Source organism: Geotrypetes seraphini, chromosome 1 (genome assembly GCF_902459505.1).
Source record: "Geotrypetes seraphini chromosome 1, aGeoSer1.1, whole genome shotgun sequence".
In the NCBI taxonomy this organism is placed as follows: domain Eukaryota; kingdom Metazoa; phylum Chordata; class Amphibia; order Gymnophiona; family Dermophiidae; genus Geotrypetes; species Geotrypetes seraphini.
The window spans coordinates 347,554,987-347,574,089 of record NC_047084.1 but is presented as its reverse complement, the minus strand read 5'-3'; the positions used below and the strand labels follow the sequence as shown (position 1 = coordinate 347,574,089).

The 19,103-nt window shown below is 46.2% G+C and overlaps 1 protein-coding gene across 4 annotated transcripts in view; it reads left to right on the top strand.

Annotated features, from left to right (window-relative positions):
• Positions 1 to 2,239: 2,239 nt before the first annotated feature.
• Positions 2,240 to 19,103, top strand: part of CNOT6L (CCR4-NOT transcription complex subunit 6 like) — a 188,195-nt gene continuing 171,331 nt past the window's right edge. Inside the window, exon 1 of one of the 4 annotated variants that reach the window (XM_033963350.1) lies at positions 2,240 to 2,317. The gene's annotated coding sequence lies outside the window, so the exon portion shown is untranslated. Of the gene's footprint in view, positions 2,332 to 19,103 lie in introns of all 4 variants that reach the window. The other 3 variants (XM_033963321.1, XM_033963340.1, XM_033963330.1) reach the window with 3 other exon arrangements.

Sequence of the window (19,103 nt, the reverse complement as noted above, 5' to 3'; positions counted from 1 at the left end):
GAAAAGTTGTTGGAATTCAGTTTCCATGGGATACAGCTTTGACACAGTTATTACTACCCGGAAGGTCCCTCTGGAGTACTCCTATAGTCCGTTAGCATCTTAGTAATGTCCAGGTGTGAGGGAAAGCACTGAGTTATAGAAAATTGGGGCTGTTCAATCTTTAATTCTGAGAGACTCAGTGATTATCTCTAATAGCGCCAAGGGCTTAAAAATTTATACATTGCCAGATCCTCTCCCAGATCCAGGGCCGTTATCTGGTCAACCTCTGGAATCTTCAAGTGGGAAGCCATATCACATGCTAATGAGGATCCCCACTGGTACAGTAACGGCATAGAAACCAAATTCTCTTCCTCCCAATCTTCATCAGTGATCCTGTCACTGGAGCATGGTTTTGCTACAGGGCACAGGTACTCTGAGTGGGAGAAAACCCTGGCGCTACAGTTGCCAAAATTCTGGCTGCTGAAATTCAAGTACGCTTCATAAATCATACCAATAAGTTCTGGAGCAGAACCCTGACCAGTATGCCTTGAGGGCCCCTGTGTCCTCCTGGCATTTCCCTGGCACAGCCTATCACTCCAATCTTCAGCCGTGTCTTCTTCTGTACTCTCTCCATGTTTGATTGTGCTCATATGTAATTGTAAATTGTCTTTAACCACAAATCCTAGATTAGATTAGACCAGGATTTCTGACCTGAAACTTGAACTATCTAGAAACTCAAACCATCAGAGAGATTAGGGGCTCCTGCCCCCCCTCGCCCTCATGTGGAACATGGACAGTCTTTGGTCAGCCATCCACCACAAATATGGCATGAATCCAGAGTATCCTTGCCTGAGGCATCCATCTAACCTGATTTTGAGCAAAAATGAGGTATTAGGAGGCAGATAGCTTTATTTAAAATTAAAAAAACTCAAATAAATCAGGAAATCCAAACGGCTGTGGTGGCAACAATTTTGGTGCTAAAAATGGCCTGTGGGAGCTACACAGGGGTGTGTGTGTGTCAACAACTAGTGATTTTAGGATTGGGAGAACCCTGGCTCTGTTTGTGCTGGGAGATGCATGCTTTGTTTGTGCTGGGAGCAAGCTGCATAGGCTGAAGGGGAGAACCTCTGCTTCGGGCAAGCCTAGAAACTGAACTGCTTGCTTCTTCCAGCAGGACCAAGACCTCAACCCCTCAATGAGCACACACACACTGGGGGGAGAAAACACAGTGAGCCCTAATCCTGGAGAACCATCACAGAGCTGTTTAGCCTGCGTATGGCCCACTGCAAACAGAAACTAGGGCGAGCATAGCTTCCAAGTGGACCGGTCCCCATGCTCCCAAACTATTACTGCAGGCTGGCCAAGTGGGTGTTCTGAAATGAAGGCAGCCCCTTGACTACAGACTTCTAACCTCCAGCAGCCAAAGATGTCCTGAGACCAGGAGCCTCTACAAGATCAAAAATGCCTCTGGACCAGATGACAAAAAAATCAAACAAGCAGGAGACTCCTTTCATCTTGCATGTAGAGAAAATAACTGAGGAGTACAGGACAACCCAGGGAGGCAGAGCAGAAAAGGGCAAATGAGGGTCTCTACACGGGTGAAGGTGCATAAACCTAGTGGTTCAAGACTGACGTTCTCGTTGAACTAGAAAAAGCTATTCCCATATGTAGGAACATGACTCAGACACAGAAAATGCTTTAATAAATTATATTCAAAGTGGTTAGGGTAAATCCTTTTTCTAAATTGCAACAACGGTAAAATAAAGCTACAGAGTATAGAAAAAAAAGTCTTGCTTTTACATATTCGAAGGCAGTATGTGCGAGAACATACAGTGCAAGTCAGGGCATCTGTAAACTTGAGTGCAATGCAGGAGTCTTCTGGCACACACAAGGCCTACGGCAAATTGCGGTTCAGGACAAGGGAAATCTCTCTTTAAGAATTTCTAGAACAGGCTTCGCGCTTTTCCTCTAGGAACACAATGAGGTCGACGCCGGCCCGAAGTATCAATGTAAGAGGCAAACCGGAAGAAGCAGGCAGACAATAGCTCACACACCATCCCCATCGGGAATCGCGCTCCCTCAAAGCCAAACTCCCAGCCCCCCAGCTCAGTATCTCTCCCTCGATCTCCAGGTCCGTATCCCGCAGCTTTCCACCGCCGACTTCTCTCACCCTCCTCCGAGGCAACCTTTTCCCCTTTTCCAGCGGCCCGCCCCTCCCCCCTCCACCGCAGCTTCCGGTTTCCGGCAGGGCGGAACGCGGTCGAGGGAGAGAAGTTGCGTCAGAGGGGGCGGGGCGCCGGAGGAGGAAATCGGCGGGGTCTGTGGCGGGCGACCTCAGGTATGAGTTTGAAGGTAGGCGAAGTGGAGGGGGAGCTTGAGGGAGGGGTGCCGATGATCGGGGTGGGGGGGGGAGACGTGCTGGACCTTGGGGAGCCGAAGACGGAGGGGAGAGATGGCAGACCATGGGGGAGGGAGGAGACGGGGTGCTCAGTTCCAGAATGAGTGTGGAGAGGGGTGCGAGGGTAGGCGAATGCCGTGCGATTTGGTATCTCTTGATTTCGGTCTCGCTTCTTGGGTGGCGTAACACTCGGCTAACTTTAGATTTGGCGAGATCTTGTCCTGGAGGTGTTTTGTTTACCTCTTCCTCGGGCTGATTTATATTTCTCGCATCCGTCGCTTTGTTTCTTTAGTCCTGGTACTTGGACCCCGCTGCTCAGTTTATTGATCGATAGAGGGTTTAAGAAAACTAGTGCAGTTACTTAATGTTGACTTGTGTTTTTTGACATTTAAAAAAAAAAAAAAAAAGTTTGTGTAGCTTAAAAAGGACCTTGTGCATTGAGGTGTTTTTGGATGAGCTTCCTCAGTATGCCAACTGTTGCTGGCGCCTTTCTTCAGGAAATAAAACTTGTTTGCAACCATCTGGCTCTGTGACACTGCTGTTGCAACTTTTTTTTTTTTTTTTTGTAAGACCCTCTACATTTAGGATGCTGTAAATAAATGCCACTAGTCATCTGTTTTCAAAGGATGTTACAGGGATTGCCTAGAAAAGCTCTTAAAGTTTGAGTTCTTTTGCTATTTCTCTTTTCTGATTGTGTTTATAAACTTCTGAAAATAATGATTTCTATCCTAGATGGTTTTCCTGTAGGGTTTAGGGGTGCAGGCATATGAACTCAGGGGAAGAAAGGGTGGGCTCTATGTTTTATTTATTTATTTGGTTTTATCATTATTTTTTTTCTCTCCTAAAGGCATACTTTTACCAAACTGATAAAAAGTGGCCTTAGTTTGTCGTTACATGGGTCATTCCCGTGCATTAAGGCCATTTTTACCATAGGGGTAAAATGGCCAGTTATTCTATCTTCTGTATTAATGGCCAAGTGCTAATTTTAACATTAATGTTTGAGCCCCTACCACCAATCTATTTTGTAGTAAGAGCTAATCAGTTAGTGTGTGGCAATGTAGTTGCGCTAATGATTAGCACAGAGCACACCCACTCTCCATCCCCAGACCTGCGTTGATGATAGCACATGCTGATCCTAAAATTACTGTAACATAGTAAATGACGGCAGATAAAGACCCAAATGGTCCATCTAATCTGCCCAACCATACATGCTCCATAAATTAATCATTTAATTTAAATGGTCCTTTTTCTGTGCACACTGCGGTATGATATTTCAGCTTAGTAAAAGGGCCCCAAAGTGAGATGAAAGAGAATTATTTTTCTCTCGAACAACTTATCTTATTAGAAAACATGTACAGTGATACCTTGGAATCCAAACTTAATCCGTTCCAGAACCTTGTTCGAGTTCCAAGACAATTTTTCCCATTGAAAATATTAGAAACTGGATTAATCCGTTCCTGGGTCCCATGAACTCAAATTTTAACAGGAAATACACTGGATTTTAAGGTAAAATATTAACAAATATTCCAAAGCAGCATTCAGATTCTGGGGCACAAATACAAATACAATGTGCAGGCGTTCGGATTCCAAAGCAGAGTTCGAATTCCAAGACAAAATTTACTACAAAAAAAAGTTTGGATTCCAAGTCGTTCGAGTTCTGGGCGTTTGGATTCCGAGGTACCACTGTATATATCATTGGTAAGAAATCCCCCCTCTCAACAACAACAGGTTAGGCAAGTGAAGCATGCAGAGATAGAAATATGAGTAAATAGAAAGATTACCGGTACATATCTGGATGACTTGTAGACATGCTAAGTGACTTAGAAGAACAGTTTAGAACAGTATTTTCCTGACTGCCTATCCCTAGACTGGTAGCGATCCACAAAAGTTTTGTTGGTTGGTGTGAAACAAGCTGATTATAGTGGTAGCTGTCAGTGAACCCAAGCCCTGCTAGCTGAAGACTTCCCCCTGATAGCACTGAAAATGCTGCTCTGCACCTCAAAAGTCTGTGCCATCTCTCTGTGCTGCCAACACTGACTCCTGTGCATGCTCAGTTTTGAGCGCATTCTTGTGTTGGCGGTTCAGGGAGTTGCCACAGGCTGCAAAGGTGGAGAGTAGTGTCCTTGGCACCATTGGAAACATTTTCTTCAGCTGGAGGGACCTGGAATCCCCATCATCTCAGGTACGGTATTTAAAGTTGAGTGCAAAAAGGTTGGGGAACATTAGTTTAGATTAGAATACAGATGCTTGTGAGGTGTTGAGGGGGCAACAGAAGGACAAAGAACCTTTGGTTTTAGATTGACTTCTTGCTTCCCTGCTCTCTAGTTTTCTTTAAAGGGGTTTTGCTTCTTATAGATAAGCCATTAAAGGGCCCTGACGCTGTTTAAGGTCCTAAAATAGATGGTGCTTATATTAAGGTAGGTAGTTCTTCATAGCTACAATACTGGAGACTTTTTTTATTAATTTATTTTATGTTACCTGAGTCTGATAGTTATGAAAATATTTACTTAGGATTAATAACTTTTTTTTTCCTTTGTATTTTTGCTTTTCATCTGGTTGATGAGTAGTAGTAGGTTCTGAGGAACAAAAAAAAAAAAGATTTGGTCTGTAGAGAGAGCAAGCTTATTGATACTCCATATTTGACAGCTAAATCCTTGTTGCAGAAGGAAAGACAACAGTTGTGTGTGTGTGTTTTCCTTCCTTTCCCTTGCCCTTCCCCCTTAAAAAAGTTGACAAATGGGTGGGCTTGAAATAACCAACTCCTGTTATGTCCCTGTCTCAGTCTTCCATATAAGTCAGTTTGTGGGGTTTTATTTTTGTGATAGGCAGCTTGTATAGAAAAGGTGCAGAAGTAGTGCCCTTTATTGTAATCCAGTATACATTCTGATATTTTTTACTTTGTGGCCAGCTAAATATTCTATGTTAAATCAAGACAAATATAGGGAGAGACCAGAGCAAATCAGCATGTGGAGATTAAATAAAGTCCTGTCTAAAAATAAAGAATTTTTTGTCTCCTTGGCTTATTGTGAAAAAATTTAAAGTTTTACTTAAATTTCCAGTGCATAAAACATATACAAAGCAAAAGCATTACAAAATGATATAAAACTAACCAGCCATCATTTTAACACCCACAAATACAATACAGCCTCCTAATATATATATATATTCATATAAGCCTAAAAATGAGAAAATCTCCTGGACGCACTTAAATAAAAATTCCTTAACTTCATCCCGCTCACAAAAATGAGAAAACACCATTAGAATCACACCCTAAGGGCTGCTAGATTCACTAAACCTACCGATCCTGTAATGACGATCACAAAACCAGTTTTACTGGTTTTATGATCGTTCCCCGACCCGATTCACTAAACTGCTGCCCGATCAATGTCCTACCTGATCCGATCCACCTATCAAATGAGTAAAACCCCATGCAAAATAGCCAAGCGATTGATTCACTAACAATTGCTTGGCTATATTGCATTGGGTTTTTACTATTGTCAAACCTGACTGCCCTTGAGAGGGGCCTAAGACATCTCATCGGGGACTTCCTTAGGGAGGAGCCTAAGGAAGTCCCTGATTGGGGCGAGAAGCTTTTTTTTAATTGGCAAGATATTTTGCGTGTGTAATACATGCAAAATATCTGTGCCATTAAAAAAAAAACAACCCTCCAGCAGAGCGATTGAGTCGGGAGTTTGCATGCAAAAAAGATAGTGAATCAATTGTTGTTTTAAAATTGGCCAGGAATCGGTCAACAGCGATTGAATCGCTATCTTTAGTGAATCTGGGCCTAAGAGTTAGTTAAAACCTAAGACAGAATTGTAAATGTGCTTCACATCTACTCAAGAAATTACAAACTTCAGGAAGATGTCCTGAAGCTGCCAGTTTTTCTTTCAATTTTTTGTTTTACTATACCAAAAACTATGCTGCATAAATATCCAATAGCACTGTAAATTGTTTTCATTCCAAAATCTACCCCTTTGCAGACTGCCCCATGAGTGCTATCCCCAAAATCCAAATCTTCCCTACCCCACACATACTCTTCTTATACCTACAGTACATGTATATGCAGAGGAGTTGGAAAGAATTGTTTGAGCCATGCTGTGGATGCTTTTCTCTACCTGTTTAGTAGCATGGTGGAGAAATTGTAAATCAGGCTTGTCCAAGTTCAGTCCTCAAGGGTTGCAAGCAGACTACATTTTCAGGATACCTCTAATATGCATGAAGAGGTTTGCATACAATGGATGAAGTGGGCATGCAAAATTTTCTCATGCATATTCATGAAAGATATACTGAAAACCTGGCCTGTTGCAGCCCTCAAGGACTGAACTTGGACAAGCCTGTTGTAAATTATGTCTTTAGTGTTATAGGCAAGAGCATTTTTCCCTCCACCCCATTTCTATACACAAACAAACAATAAAATAAACATTGGAATTTCAGTAGCCACATTTAATTAGGCAGTAGTCTAAAAGAGGTTACATTAAACATAAAAAAACATGATGGCAGATAAAGGGCCAAATGGCCCATCTAGTCTGACCATCCACAGTAACCATTATCTCTTTCTCTCTCTGAGAGACCCCACATGCCCATAGAAACATGATCTCTCATCAATGTTCAAAACCAAATCCCGAAGAGGTAATAAACACTTTAATATTCATGAAGGCCTCAGCCCCACCACTTCACCGCTATATGTAACTTGATAATGGGAAGAATTACGTGGTACTCATCACCGACCTACGAATATAACTTTTGTGCTTTCATTTTTTATTATTTTTAATACACTTTTATACTTAAAACTGTATTAGCCTGATTTAATAATTAAAGCCACTTATCTTTGAAGCTGACATGACTCAGAAGAGACGACCCGACATGTTTCGCACTCACGTGCTTTATCAAGGGTCTCCCTAAAAATAGAAGGAGCATGTTAAAAACTTATACAACAATACCCCTCTATCATACCTAACTCATCCATAGACTCAAATAAACTCTTACCGCAGCCTTCCCTGTCATCCAACTCAGTGTAAGTTATGTGAATAAGATGGCGGCGACATGCTGGTTCAGTATTTAAATATCTACTGCTAACAAATACCTCCCCCTGTATCCTATTGGGCCTTAGTCAACCAATCAGAGACGCCCATTCAAGTTCCCCATTCAACCCATTCGATTCCACCGTATCAAGTTGGAAAATATACCTCTGTTCTCTCTCATTTAGAATCTTATCAATATTCCCACCGTCCCTCACTATAATCTTATCAATGATACGTCAGCGTAGATCATCTGGTGCTGTACCAAGGGGGCCTGTAGGTGCCCATTCACTTATGTTCTGTGAGGCGTATCTTAACAGACCTACTTGTCCATCCTATGTATATTAAATCGCACGGACATATTATGGCATACACTACTTCTGTAGAATTACAATCAGTTTTAGTTTTGGACCTAAAAGTGACCCCTCTCCCTGGAACCTTCCAAACAGCTCCCTCTATAGTTGTAGGGCACCATTGGCATCTCCCACATTTCATATGTAGACCCCTTTCCATCCTTTGTCTCATCCCATATTTCTGGAAGTCAAATCTTTGTCCCAATGTGATCCCTCTAGAAAATGCTACCCTCGGGAATTCATGGAGGGCCTGATGCATCTGTACCACATGCCAATAGTGTTTCATAATTCCAACCATCATATTAACTGCTTGGAAAAAGGGGAGAATGCATGTTAAACTCTCACCCTCGGCTGTGGTATCGGAGTCCTCTATTAGGAGCTTTCTCTGGGCATACGTCGCTCGTAGGAAAGCCTGCTTAATAGCCTACCTGGGTTTCCCCTTTCGAGGAATCTCTCAGTTAAAGCTTTTGCCTGGATTTTAAATTCCTCCATAGAGGAACACACTTTACGGACTCTAAGGAACTGACCAATCAGTAAGTTAAACCGCAATTTATAGGGGTGAAAACTTTCAAAATGGAGAAAGGCATTCCGTGTCACTGGTTTCCTAAATAAAGATGTACATATCTCCCCGGTCACTATCGACATGGTTATGTCTAAAAAATCAATCTTAGATTGCTGGCATACCATCGTGAATTGTATGTACTCAGCCACAGAATTTAAGTATGTCAAAAACTGATCCAGCTGCTCATGCGTCCCTTGCCATAATAGGAACACATCGTCCATAAAAACGGACCCAAAATGGAATTAAAGAAAAATGAATGGCAGCATAGACAAAACAGTCTTCAAATCTAGCCATATAAAGGGTGGCATCACCATCCCCTGGATTTGTTGGAAAAAATCCCCCTGATACTGAAAGTAATTATATTGAATAACCCATGCTGCTAGTTTCATCAAAAATTCAGTGGGAATACGTTGGGGAGGAATCCTACGATCTAATACTTCCTCAATGATTTCCAACGCCTGGGTCTCTGGTATCTGGGTATAAGGGACGTCACATCAAGAGTCACCATCCAAGTATATTGCATGTCAATGTTAAGTTGTGACAATTTTCTCAAAAAATGAGATGAATCTTTAATAAACAATCTAATCTTCAGCACCTCACCTCTTAAAAAATAGTCAATAAACTTAGACAAAGGTTCTAATATTGACTGCTGCTTGTTAAACATGATGGAACAATGGATGACAAACTTTAGGCTCAAACTTAATTCAGATAAAACGACTTTTTTCATTGCTTCACCACATCCACTTGACATTAAATCACCCCTCTGTATCAATAACCTTCGTTACCCTATCCAGCCCTCCATAAAGATACTAGGTGTAACTCTGGATCAATGCCTAACCATGAAAGACCAAGTAGATTCCTTAATCAGAAAGGGATTTTTCACTCTCTAGAAACTCAGATCCCTTAAAGCTTATTTTGTTACATTGGTTTTTAGAATCCTAGTCCAATCCCTCGTACTAAGCCTGCTTGACTACTGTAACATCGCCTATTTGGCAATTTCCCAAAAAAATATGCGACGCCTACAACTGTTGCAGAATGCGGCAGTCAGACTAATCTTTGGACTAAAAAAATTTGACCACGTGACACCCTACTACCGGCAGCTACATTGGCTGCCAATGAAGGCACGCGTAAAGTTCAAATTTGCCTGTTTCTGCTTTAAAGCATTACACAGACTTGCCCCCAAATACATTACTGACCTTTTCTCCTTCTCAACCAACAGACACAAGAGAAGTTCACATTCCAACTTCGTTTCCCCCCCCCAATGAGAGGTTGCAAACTGAAAAAACACCATGAATTCCTTCTCTCACACCAAACAGCATCATGGGGTAAAGACCTAGAACAATTACTTTCGCCCTCTACTTATGAGGAATTTAGGAAACGTCTAAAAACACACCTGTTCCTAAAACATCTTGACAACTGATCCACTTATCTCTTTCCTCTCAATAGCGACCTACTGTCCTTTTGATCACTTTTCTCCTCAACAATGAATTTCCTGTCTAATTACTTCTCTTTCTTCTTCCCCTCTTGAAGTCAGTCAATTTGTACCTTTGCTTAATCTTTTGTAAACCGCATAGAACTTCACGGTATTGCGGTATATAAGCTGTTATTATTATTATTAACAATCGGGCGGCCAGGTGGATTGTCCAGTGTTTTATGAATTTTTGGAACAAAGGAAATACGTGGGGTCCTAGGATATTTCTCAAAAAGAAAACGATACTCTTTCATGGTGAGGACTCCCCTTTTATAATATATTAAGCTAATCTAATATCTCCCCTGCCAAATCCTCAGTCGGATTACGGTGAAGTCTTTTATATGCCTTATGATCACTCAACTGTCTTCTTGCTTCTTCCTCATAATGGCTCCTACTCATCACCACTGTCGCCCCTCTTTTATCCGCCTTTAATATGATGATGTTATCATTTGAAAGTAACTGTTGTAACCCCTGATGTTCCTTCTTGGTGATATTGTAACTGCATTCATTCCACCATTGGTGTTGTATCTCAAGTAGCGCTGTAGATTCTAATTCCCTAAAAGCATGGTTCAAAGGGTCCATAGGGCCAGGGGGAACCCACCTAGAGAGAGAAAGAGATAATAGTTATTGTGGATGGACAGACTAGATGGGCCATTTGGGCCCATAAACTAAAAGTACTACTATGTACAAACGAAACCCTAAGATTCAAGACTCTGCATGCAATACAACCCCAGAGAAGTAGAAACAAATGCATTTCTTCCTGAACAATGCAAAATATAGACAGCAGATATAAATTCTTAAAATTGACACAATTCAATCACTAAATTGAAAAAAAAATCATTCCCTCCTACCTTTGTTGTTTCCCTCCCTCCATGCTGTGCCTCAACTAGGTGCCTCCCTCTGGCAGGTGTCTTACCTTCTGGCTGGCTCCCGCCAGGCCGTTTTATGCAGCCTGCGGTGTGATGCAGCATTTTCATTGCTGCCTCAGGTGTTATCTACTAGCCAGCTTCCTCCTCTTCACTGCCGCATTGTGCACAAAGTCGTGGGCGGTGGCAGCTCCTCACGCGTCCTGCGCCTCATCCGGAAGCATTCCTTCTGATGTTGTGATGTCAGAGAGAAAACTTCCAGTTCAGGTGCAGGATGCACGTAGGAGCTGCCACCCGCGGCTTTGTGCACACTGCTGCAGTGAGGAGAAGGGAGCAGGCCAGAAGATAACATCAGGACCGTGGGTTGCATAAAACAGCCAGGTAAGCCAGATTTGGCCAGGCGGGCCTTGGGTTTGACACCTGTGACTTAGCGAATAGTTAAGCTCTGGAACGCGTTGCCAGAGAATGTGTTAACAGTGGGTAATGTAGATGTGTTTAAAAAAGGTTTGGACAAGTTCTTGGAGGAAAAGTCCATAGTCTGCTATTGAGACAGACATGGGGAAAGCCAATGCATGCCCTGGGATTGGTAGCTTGAAATGTTGTTGCTATTTGGGGTTTTGCCAGGTACTTGTTGTAAGGATTATTAGTGGTCCCCACAATATATGGTTGGTGGGGTCACTTGAGAGGCGCCCTTACACACGCCAGGTCCCAGGTTCAGTTCCCTCACTGAAGATTCATCAGGAAGTAGAATCAAAGAGGCACAGCCAGAGGTGATTGCATAAAGAATATATTATAGAAATAGGCTTACAGAAAAGCAATATTTATAAGCATTACAATTAAGCATTACAATTAATGAGAGAGCAACGCAGTTTCCCTGCCTTACAGAGTTCAGAGGAAAAGAGAGACATAGAAGCCTGAAGTTCCAGGGAAAGGCAGAGAGAGAGAAAAGGGGGATAGGGTGATGCTTCGTGTTCCATAGATAAAGAGAAAGATAGACAGAGAGATAGAGAAAGAGAGAGCTCAAGAGATAGATTTTTGTGTGTTGCAGAGAGGAGGCTTTTATAGCTTGGAATCTTATTCTGAATATAGAAAACTATTGAGCTTCAATAGAAGTTAAATCTCCCCCTCCTTAGTAAACTTGTGCTAGACAGCCGAAGAATAGGCTATGGCCAAATGTAATTTCCAGTATGCCTCTGACAATAGTTCTGATTAACTTTAGTTATCTGTGCACCTGGACCCATTGTCCTAAGCACCCTCTTAATCAGACATTAACACATTAACACCTTTTAGCTAATCATGATTCAATCAGGGCTACTTAAAACTGTCTTTTTGGGTTATATGAAACAGTCTACCTACACTCAGGGTCCATCTGCATTCACATGCCAAAGTCAAATTGATATAATTTCCCATAGGCCTTTGCTTAAATTAATTATGCCAACTGAAAATGCTGAATGCTAGCAATAGCTATGCTGACACTTGTGACCTGGATTAGCCATTGTGGAAACAGGATACTGGACTAGACGGACCATTGGTCTGACCTAGTATGGCTATTCTTATGTAAGCTAGATAGTACAGATTGATCCTGCATGGTCAGTGCTAACAGAAAACCATGTCTTATTCTTATACACAGTACACCCTCGTCCAGTAAGTAATCACAAACTAAAAATAGAAATATGTAGACAAAGTTAAACTGAACTATCAAGAAGCCAGATTCTACACACAATGCAACATGACAGAAACCTTGATACAAGTCTCTTCATACTGTGCAAAATATAAATATGTTAGATGCAAATTTGAAAAAAAACACCAAATCTCTGGTAAATACCAATCACAATTTTACAAATTAACAAATAGAAATAGCACAAAAATGGAAAATAAGATAAAGCCATTTTATTGGACTAACTAGTGTTTTAGCCCGTTACATTCATTACAGTAACGGGTGCTAGAATAGCCTCACCTATACCCTGACCCTGACTCTGAGCCCACCCATGCCCTGCCTCTGTCATGCCTGGACCCTACCTCCCACTGATCCCAGTCCCACCACCTCATCTTTCACCATTTCCTTTGTACCCTTTTGGCCCTCATAGATCCTCCATTGCATTTATCACCTGACAGGCTGCAGCAGCAGTTCTGATGTACCAACCTTTCCTCCCTCAGTGTCCCAAAGCAGCAGTTGTCCTACCATTTCCATCTCTCCCTTTCCCCCTTTCACACCCTCTTATCATCTCTTTCTGACCCTGTTTCACCCCTTTTGCCATCTTTCCCGTCCCCCTCTGTCCTTCCCCAAGACCATCTCTCTCTCCTGCCCCCTCCACACTTCCTGAAGTCTATCTCTCCCTATCCCCTACCATCTCTTCTGGTCCCCCTAGTAGCCCCTCTATCCTTCTCATCCATCTGTCTCTGTCTCTCCTTTCCTCACTTGAGTCCAACATCTCTCCCTTCTCCCACTCTCTCCCCCGAATACATCACCTCCTGCCTCTGCGGAGCTCTCGCAGCTCCTCCTCGTCCTTCTCCAGCCAAGCTTCAGCCATCTACACTGGCTCCGGGCTCGGCCGCCGCGGCCTACAGCTGCCGCAGCTGACATCTGCCTCGGGAGAGAGAGAGATTCTTGTGTGCACAGGGGAGGGGGCCACGACGGCTGTGAACGACGGCGGCAAAGTTACAGTGAGGGAGGGAGGGAGTAGAAGCGCGCATGCGCACTCTTGCCCATGGGGCCCTACAGCTCATGGAAAACGGAACACGCAGGTGGGAGTGCGCATGCGCGCTTAGAGTTTTATTATCTTAGATACATTTTTCAATTAGCTTTCAGAGGCCCACACCTCCTTTCTCAGGTCAGTACAGTATACTGTTGTGGTATCCTGAGGCAGGAGGTTCTGGTCTCCAAAGATTAGTCAAAAATGTATTAAAATTAGCCAAATTAAAGAGGTCACCTTTATTATCCCAGGACAAGCAGGCATGATATTCTCACATGTGGGTGACGTCATCTACGGAGCCCCGATGCGGAAGCATTTTCAAGCAAACTTGATTGAAGATTTAAATTTGCTCTGCTGCTCCACGCATGCGTGCCTTCCTGCTCCACTAGGGGGCGCATCCCCTCGTGGTCTCCAGTTCAAAATTTTCCGCTGAGCCTAGAAGTCGTGTTTTTTCAGGCTCTGCCCCAACTGCCTTCTAGCACCGCGAATTTTCTTGTTTTTCCTCGTTTAAGTCGCTGTGCGCGAAATTCTTCTTCTTCAACTTGATTCCTGCTTCGTTTTGACCGACCCGGAGGCTTCCGGGTCCCCGTGGCCGCGTGGCTACTCGAGCCGCGGCCACTTTCGATTCTATGTCCCGGCTTTAAAAAGTGCACCCGGTGCGAGCGGCTTCTTTCCATCACAGACCCGCATCGCCGGTGCATCCTTTGCCTGGGGGCCGCTCATCCAACCGACTCCTGCCCCCAGTGCGCTACTTTCCAGAATCGGGCCCTCCGTCGAAGGAAAGCCCGCATGGCGGATCTTTTCGCCCCAGACCAACCCTCTACCTCGGCCTCGAGGTCGGCCCCGGCCTTGACCTCGGCCCCGAATACCTCGGCATCGCCTCGAGACTCGACTCCGAAGTTCTCGGGACAACAGAAAGCCTCGGCTCCGGGTAAGTCCCCTCTTCCCTCTTCAGGTTCTGTACCAGCGAAGAAACCAACCTCGGGGACACCAGCGACGCATGGCGGAAGTCCAATGCTTACAGCCCCGGCGAATCCCTCCAAGCCTTCGGGCCGTGCCTCCACCACACGGGAATACTCTGATACGAGGTCGCCCCCGGTGGAGTGCACCGAGGCAGGGGACATGCCTTCGATGCTGTCCGTGCCCGTCTTCCAGGACCTACTCCGAGCAATGATCTCGTCGGAGCTGTCCGCTGCAATGGCCCATCTACAACCGGCCTCAACCTCGACCTCGACCCCGCATGTGCCAGACCAGCCTGAGCCTCGCGTCGAGCCACCTCGGGGAAAAGTGCGCAAACTTCGCCGCATATCATCCTCCTCGGACTCCTCGCCGAGGCACCCGAGGCGCTCTCCCCCCAAAGACCGCCACAGGGCAAAACGTCGTGCTAAACCGACAGAAACCTCGAACCGCCGTACCTCCAAGAAGGCCCGGGGTTCCCCCACTCTACGAGGCCGTTCCCCTACACCTCGTACGGGACCGCTCAGGGTGGCGGAGTTATCACTCTCCAACCCGCGCATCCTCCGAACTCCCCCTCGGACCGGGGCTCCGGTCCGAGGTGCCAGGCTTTTACCGAGGGAGTCCGGGTCGAGGTCACCGATTCGACATCGATCGGTACCCCGAACCCCGGCATCGTCTACGAGGGGCTCCTCGAGACGTCGGAGATCCCCGACCCTGGAACACTTCCACAGTGCTTCCCCGGTCTCGGAACGTGGATCGGAGCAGGAACCTCGATACTCGAGGGAAGCCTCCCCGTCCTTCTCCACCCGACGGATGTCTCGTTCACCGACCCCACACGGGGCCTCGGGAACATCCCGCCCATCCTTCACTCGCTTTATCCAGGACATGGGCCACGCTCTGGACTTAGACCTCCAGTCCGACTCCAGATACTCAAAAGAGTACCTAGCAGAGCTGGACATGCCATCACTGCCCAGAGAGTCCCTTCGTTTACCACCTAATCCGGTACTCCAACAGGCTTTCTTTAGGAACCTGGAGACCCCCTATATGGTCACAGCCGTCCCCTCCAAAATGGAGGCCAAGTACCGTACGGTACCCTACCCGGGGTTTGAACAACCGCAGCTCTCCCACCAGTCGCTGCTGGTAGAATCGTCCCTGAAAAAGGCTCACCCCTCCCGGGTCTCAGCCACGGTCCCCCCAGGTCGGGAAGGCCGAACCCTGGACAAGTTCGGCAGGAGACTATATCAAAATGCGATGATGGCCTCTAGGGCAGTGTTTTTCAACCTTTTTTGGGCAAAGGCACACTTGTTTCATGAAAAAAATCACGAGGCACACCACCATTAGAAAATGTTAAAAAATTTAACTCTGTGCCTATATTGACTATATATAAAGTAATTCTCTTGAATAGGAATCAAATAAACACAAAGAAAGTATTTTATAATTACTTTATTATGAAATATTAAGTAAACAGAATAATGAAAAATTATAAAATACTTTATTCAGTGCGAAACCTGGGCCTGTTTGGCTGAACACAAAGCTGATATTCTGGCTGGAATCGAAGAAAGACACACACGTAGCTCTTCGTCAACAGCCGTTCCCTTCACCGCCCCGTCACCGTCACCGCCATACCTTTCACTGCCCCGTCACCGCCACTGCCATCCCATTCACCGCCCTGTCACCGTCCCCGCTGCATCCATATAAGCCTTAGTACTGTAATATTTAGCTTATTCCTTTCTTATAAATCAAAGTTCCTGCTGCTGAACTAGAGAAAGAGATGTTCAGCTGGCAGGGCTTTGTTTATAAATTTTTATCAACACAACTAATATACTATTTTATCCTAAAGCAAAAAATAAATAAATAAATATAATTTTTTTTTCTACCTTTGTTGTCTGGTTTCTGCTTTCCACATCTTCTCATTCAATTCCTTCCATCCACTGTGTGTCTTCTCTCTACGTCTTCCATTTGCTGTTACTGTGCCTCTCCCTTCACCCCCCCCCCAATTGGTCTAGCACCCATCTTCTTCCCTCCGCTCCCCCATAGTCTGGCATCTGTCTTCTTCCCACTCTGTCTTCCACATTTCCCTTCGGGGTCTGTTCCTCTCCACCCTCCTTCAATGTCTGTCCTATTCCTTTCCACCACCACCCTTCCCTCCCTCCTTTACCATCTGTTCCTTTCTACTACCCTTCAGCTCCTCTCACGTGGCTTATCTATTTACCTTCCTCCCTCTTATTTTCATGGCACGTTACAATGTAATTTGTGCAAGCCACTGGAGCCTGCGAGCTCGGTCCCTGTCCCATCCCCACAAACCATCTCGCTTCTGTGCTCCTATTTTCTCCATTTCTAATATCTCCCCTATGTATCTGTCATTGCCCCCCCCCCTGTGTCCATATACCATCCCCATGGCATGTCCCCTTTATGTCTCTGTCCCTATGCCCCATGCACATAATTTCCCCTCTTTCTGTTACCTTCCTGTGTCCAGATTTCCCCTATCTTCCTCTTCCATACCAGTGTGTCTCTTCTTTTCAACCCCATCTAGCTTTTTTCCCTCTTTCTTCCCCCCCCCCTGCTTCTAGCATCTGGCTCACCTGCCTGTCCTTCCCTTTCTTTCCTGCTGTGGGTTTTTCTTTCCTTCTTCATCCCCTTGGCCCAGAATCCTTTTCCCTTTCACTCCCTCCTTCCAATTTGAGCCGGGAACACGAGCGATCGCACGGTCCCCGCAGCCACCACTCGCCTGCCCAATCGATCCTACTGTTTAGCCAGCTCTCTCCCTTCGCCTCACCTTAGTTTGTAGGTTTTGTTTTTCGGCGATATGCACGCTTTCCCAAAGAGCCGCGCATGCGCGGCTGCTCAGTGTTCAATCTTCTGCTCTGCTGCAACTTCCTGTTTCCGGTTGCGTCAGAGCAGAAGATCGAAACTGAACAGCAGCGGGGACCGGGGGAGTCTCATGGGAGTGCGTGCGGGACCCGGCCTGAGGCCTAATCAGTGTCTGCACCGTACGGCACACCAGGCAACATCTCGCGGCACACTAGTGTGCCACGGAACAGCGGTTGAAAAACACTGCTCTAGGGTGCAAAGCTACACTTTCACCTTCACATCCTACCTCAAACACCTCATCGGACTACTGAGAGCCTTTGAGACTGACTTACCAGCCTCTCGCCAAGGAGCATTTAGCCTGCTTGTAGAGTCCCTCTCCAATCTACGCCTCCATCTATTCCACGCGGCCTACGATGGCTTCGAACTCTCCTCCAGAGAGGCAGCCTTTGCTGTCGCCATGCGCCGATTAGCTTGGCTGCACCTGGTCGACATGGACCCCAACTTACAGGACCGGTTGGCTAACCTCCCCTGCGTATGAAAAGAGCTATTTGACGACACTATAGAGGCGGCTACAAAACGCCTCTCTGAACACGAACGCTCATTTGCCTCCCTCGTCCGGCAAAAGCCAAAACCGCCCGCGTCCAGGCCGTTCAGGGCCCCTCTGCGCCGCTACCCGCAAAAATCCACTCCCGCCTACTCCCGGCCTCCGCCAAGGCGTCCGCATGCCCACCATCGGGCCCCACCCAAATCCCAACCACCTGCAACTACCAAACCATCCCCGTCCTTTTGACAGAGTCCCAGGCTCCCTGCCCATCGGGGGCCGCCTCAGAGCTTTTTACTCTCACTGGGAACAACTCACGTCGGACGCATGGGTCCTTGGCGTGATCTCATCAGGATACTCTCTCAACTTTCGAGCCATTCCTCCGGACAGCCCCCCAGGGAAGTGCCCTCCCAACCGCACGCTGCTAACCCTACTCCTCTCAGAAGCTCGAGATCTGCTTCGCCTGCGAGCAGTGGAGGAGGTTACCCCCGACCAACGGGGGAAGGGCTTCTACTCCCGTTACTTCCTGGTACCGAAGAAAACGGGAGACCTACGCCCAATATTAGACTTAAGACGACTCAACAAATTTCTGGTATGAGAAAAATTTCGGATGCTTTCCCTACTGATCCTCTACCCCCTGATCGAAAAAGGCGATTGGCTCTGCTCCCTCGATCTGAAGGAGGCGTACACACATGTTCCAGTGCACCCCGCTCACCGAAAGTTCTTGCGTTTCCAAGTAGGGGACCTGCACCTACAATACCGAGTCCTCCCCTTCGGCCTAGCATCGTCACCCCGGGTCTTCACCAAGTGCCTCGTGGTGGTCGCAGCTGCCTTACGCTCCCAGGGTCTTCAGGTATTCCCCTACCTGGACGACTGGCTGATCAAAGCACCGTCCAGGGAAGGGGTTATCTCAGCGACCCAACAGACTATTATCTACCTACAGAGTCTGGGGTTCGAGGTAAACTTCCCAAAATCCCAACTGAGCCCCTCGCAGTCCCTGCAGTTCATCGGGGCCACGCTGGACACGGTTCGCCTCCGTTCCTTCCTCCCCCCTCCGCGTCTAGAGGCGTTAGTAAATCTGAGTCGAAGGATCTCACTGTTACCCTCGGTATCAGCTCGACAGATGATGACTCTACTAGGCCACATGGCCTCCACCGTCGACGTCACACCATTCGCCCGTCTCCACCTGAGAATCCCTCAATGGACCCTAGCGCCTCAATGGCGTCAAGATCGGGACTCGATCGATCGCCCCGTGACAGTGACTCCTTCCTTGCAACGATCGCTCCGCTGGTGGGCCGACTCTTCAAATCTTTCCAAAGGTTTGCTCTTCCTTGCCCCCCCACACAACAAGGTACTCACCACGGACTCATCGGAGTACGCTTGGGGAGCCCATCTGGATGGCCTACGCACTCAAGGGATGTGGTCAGCAGAGGACCGTCGCTGCCACATCA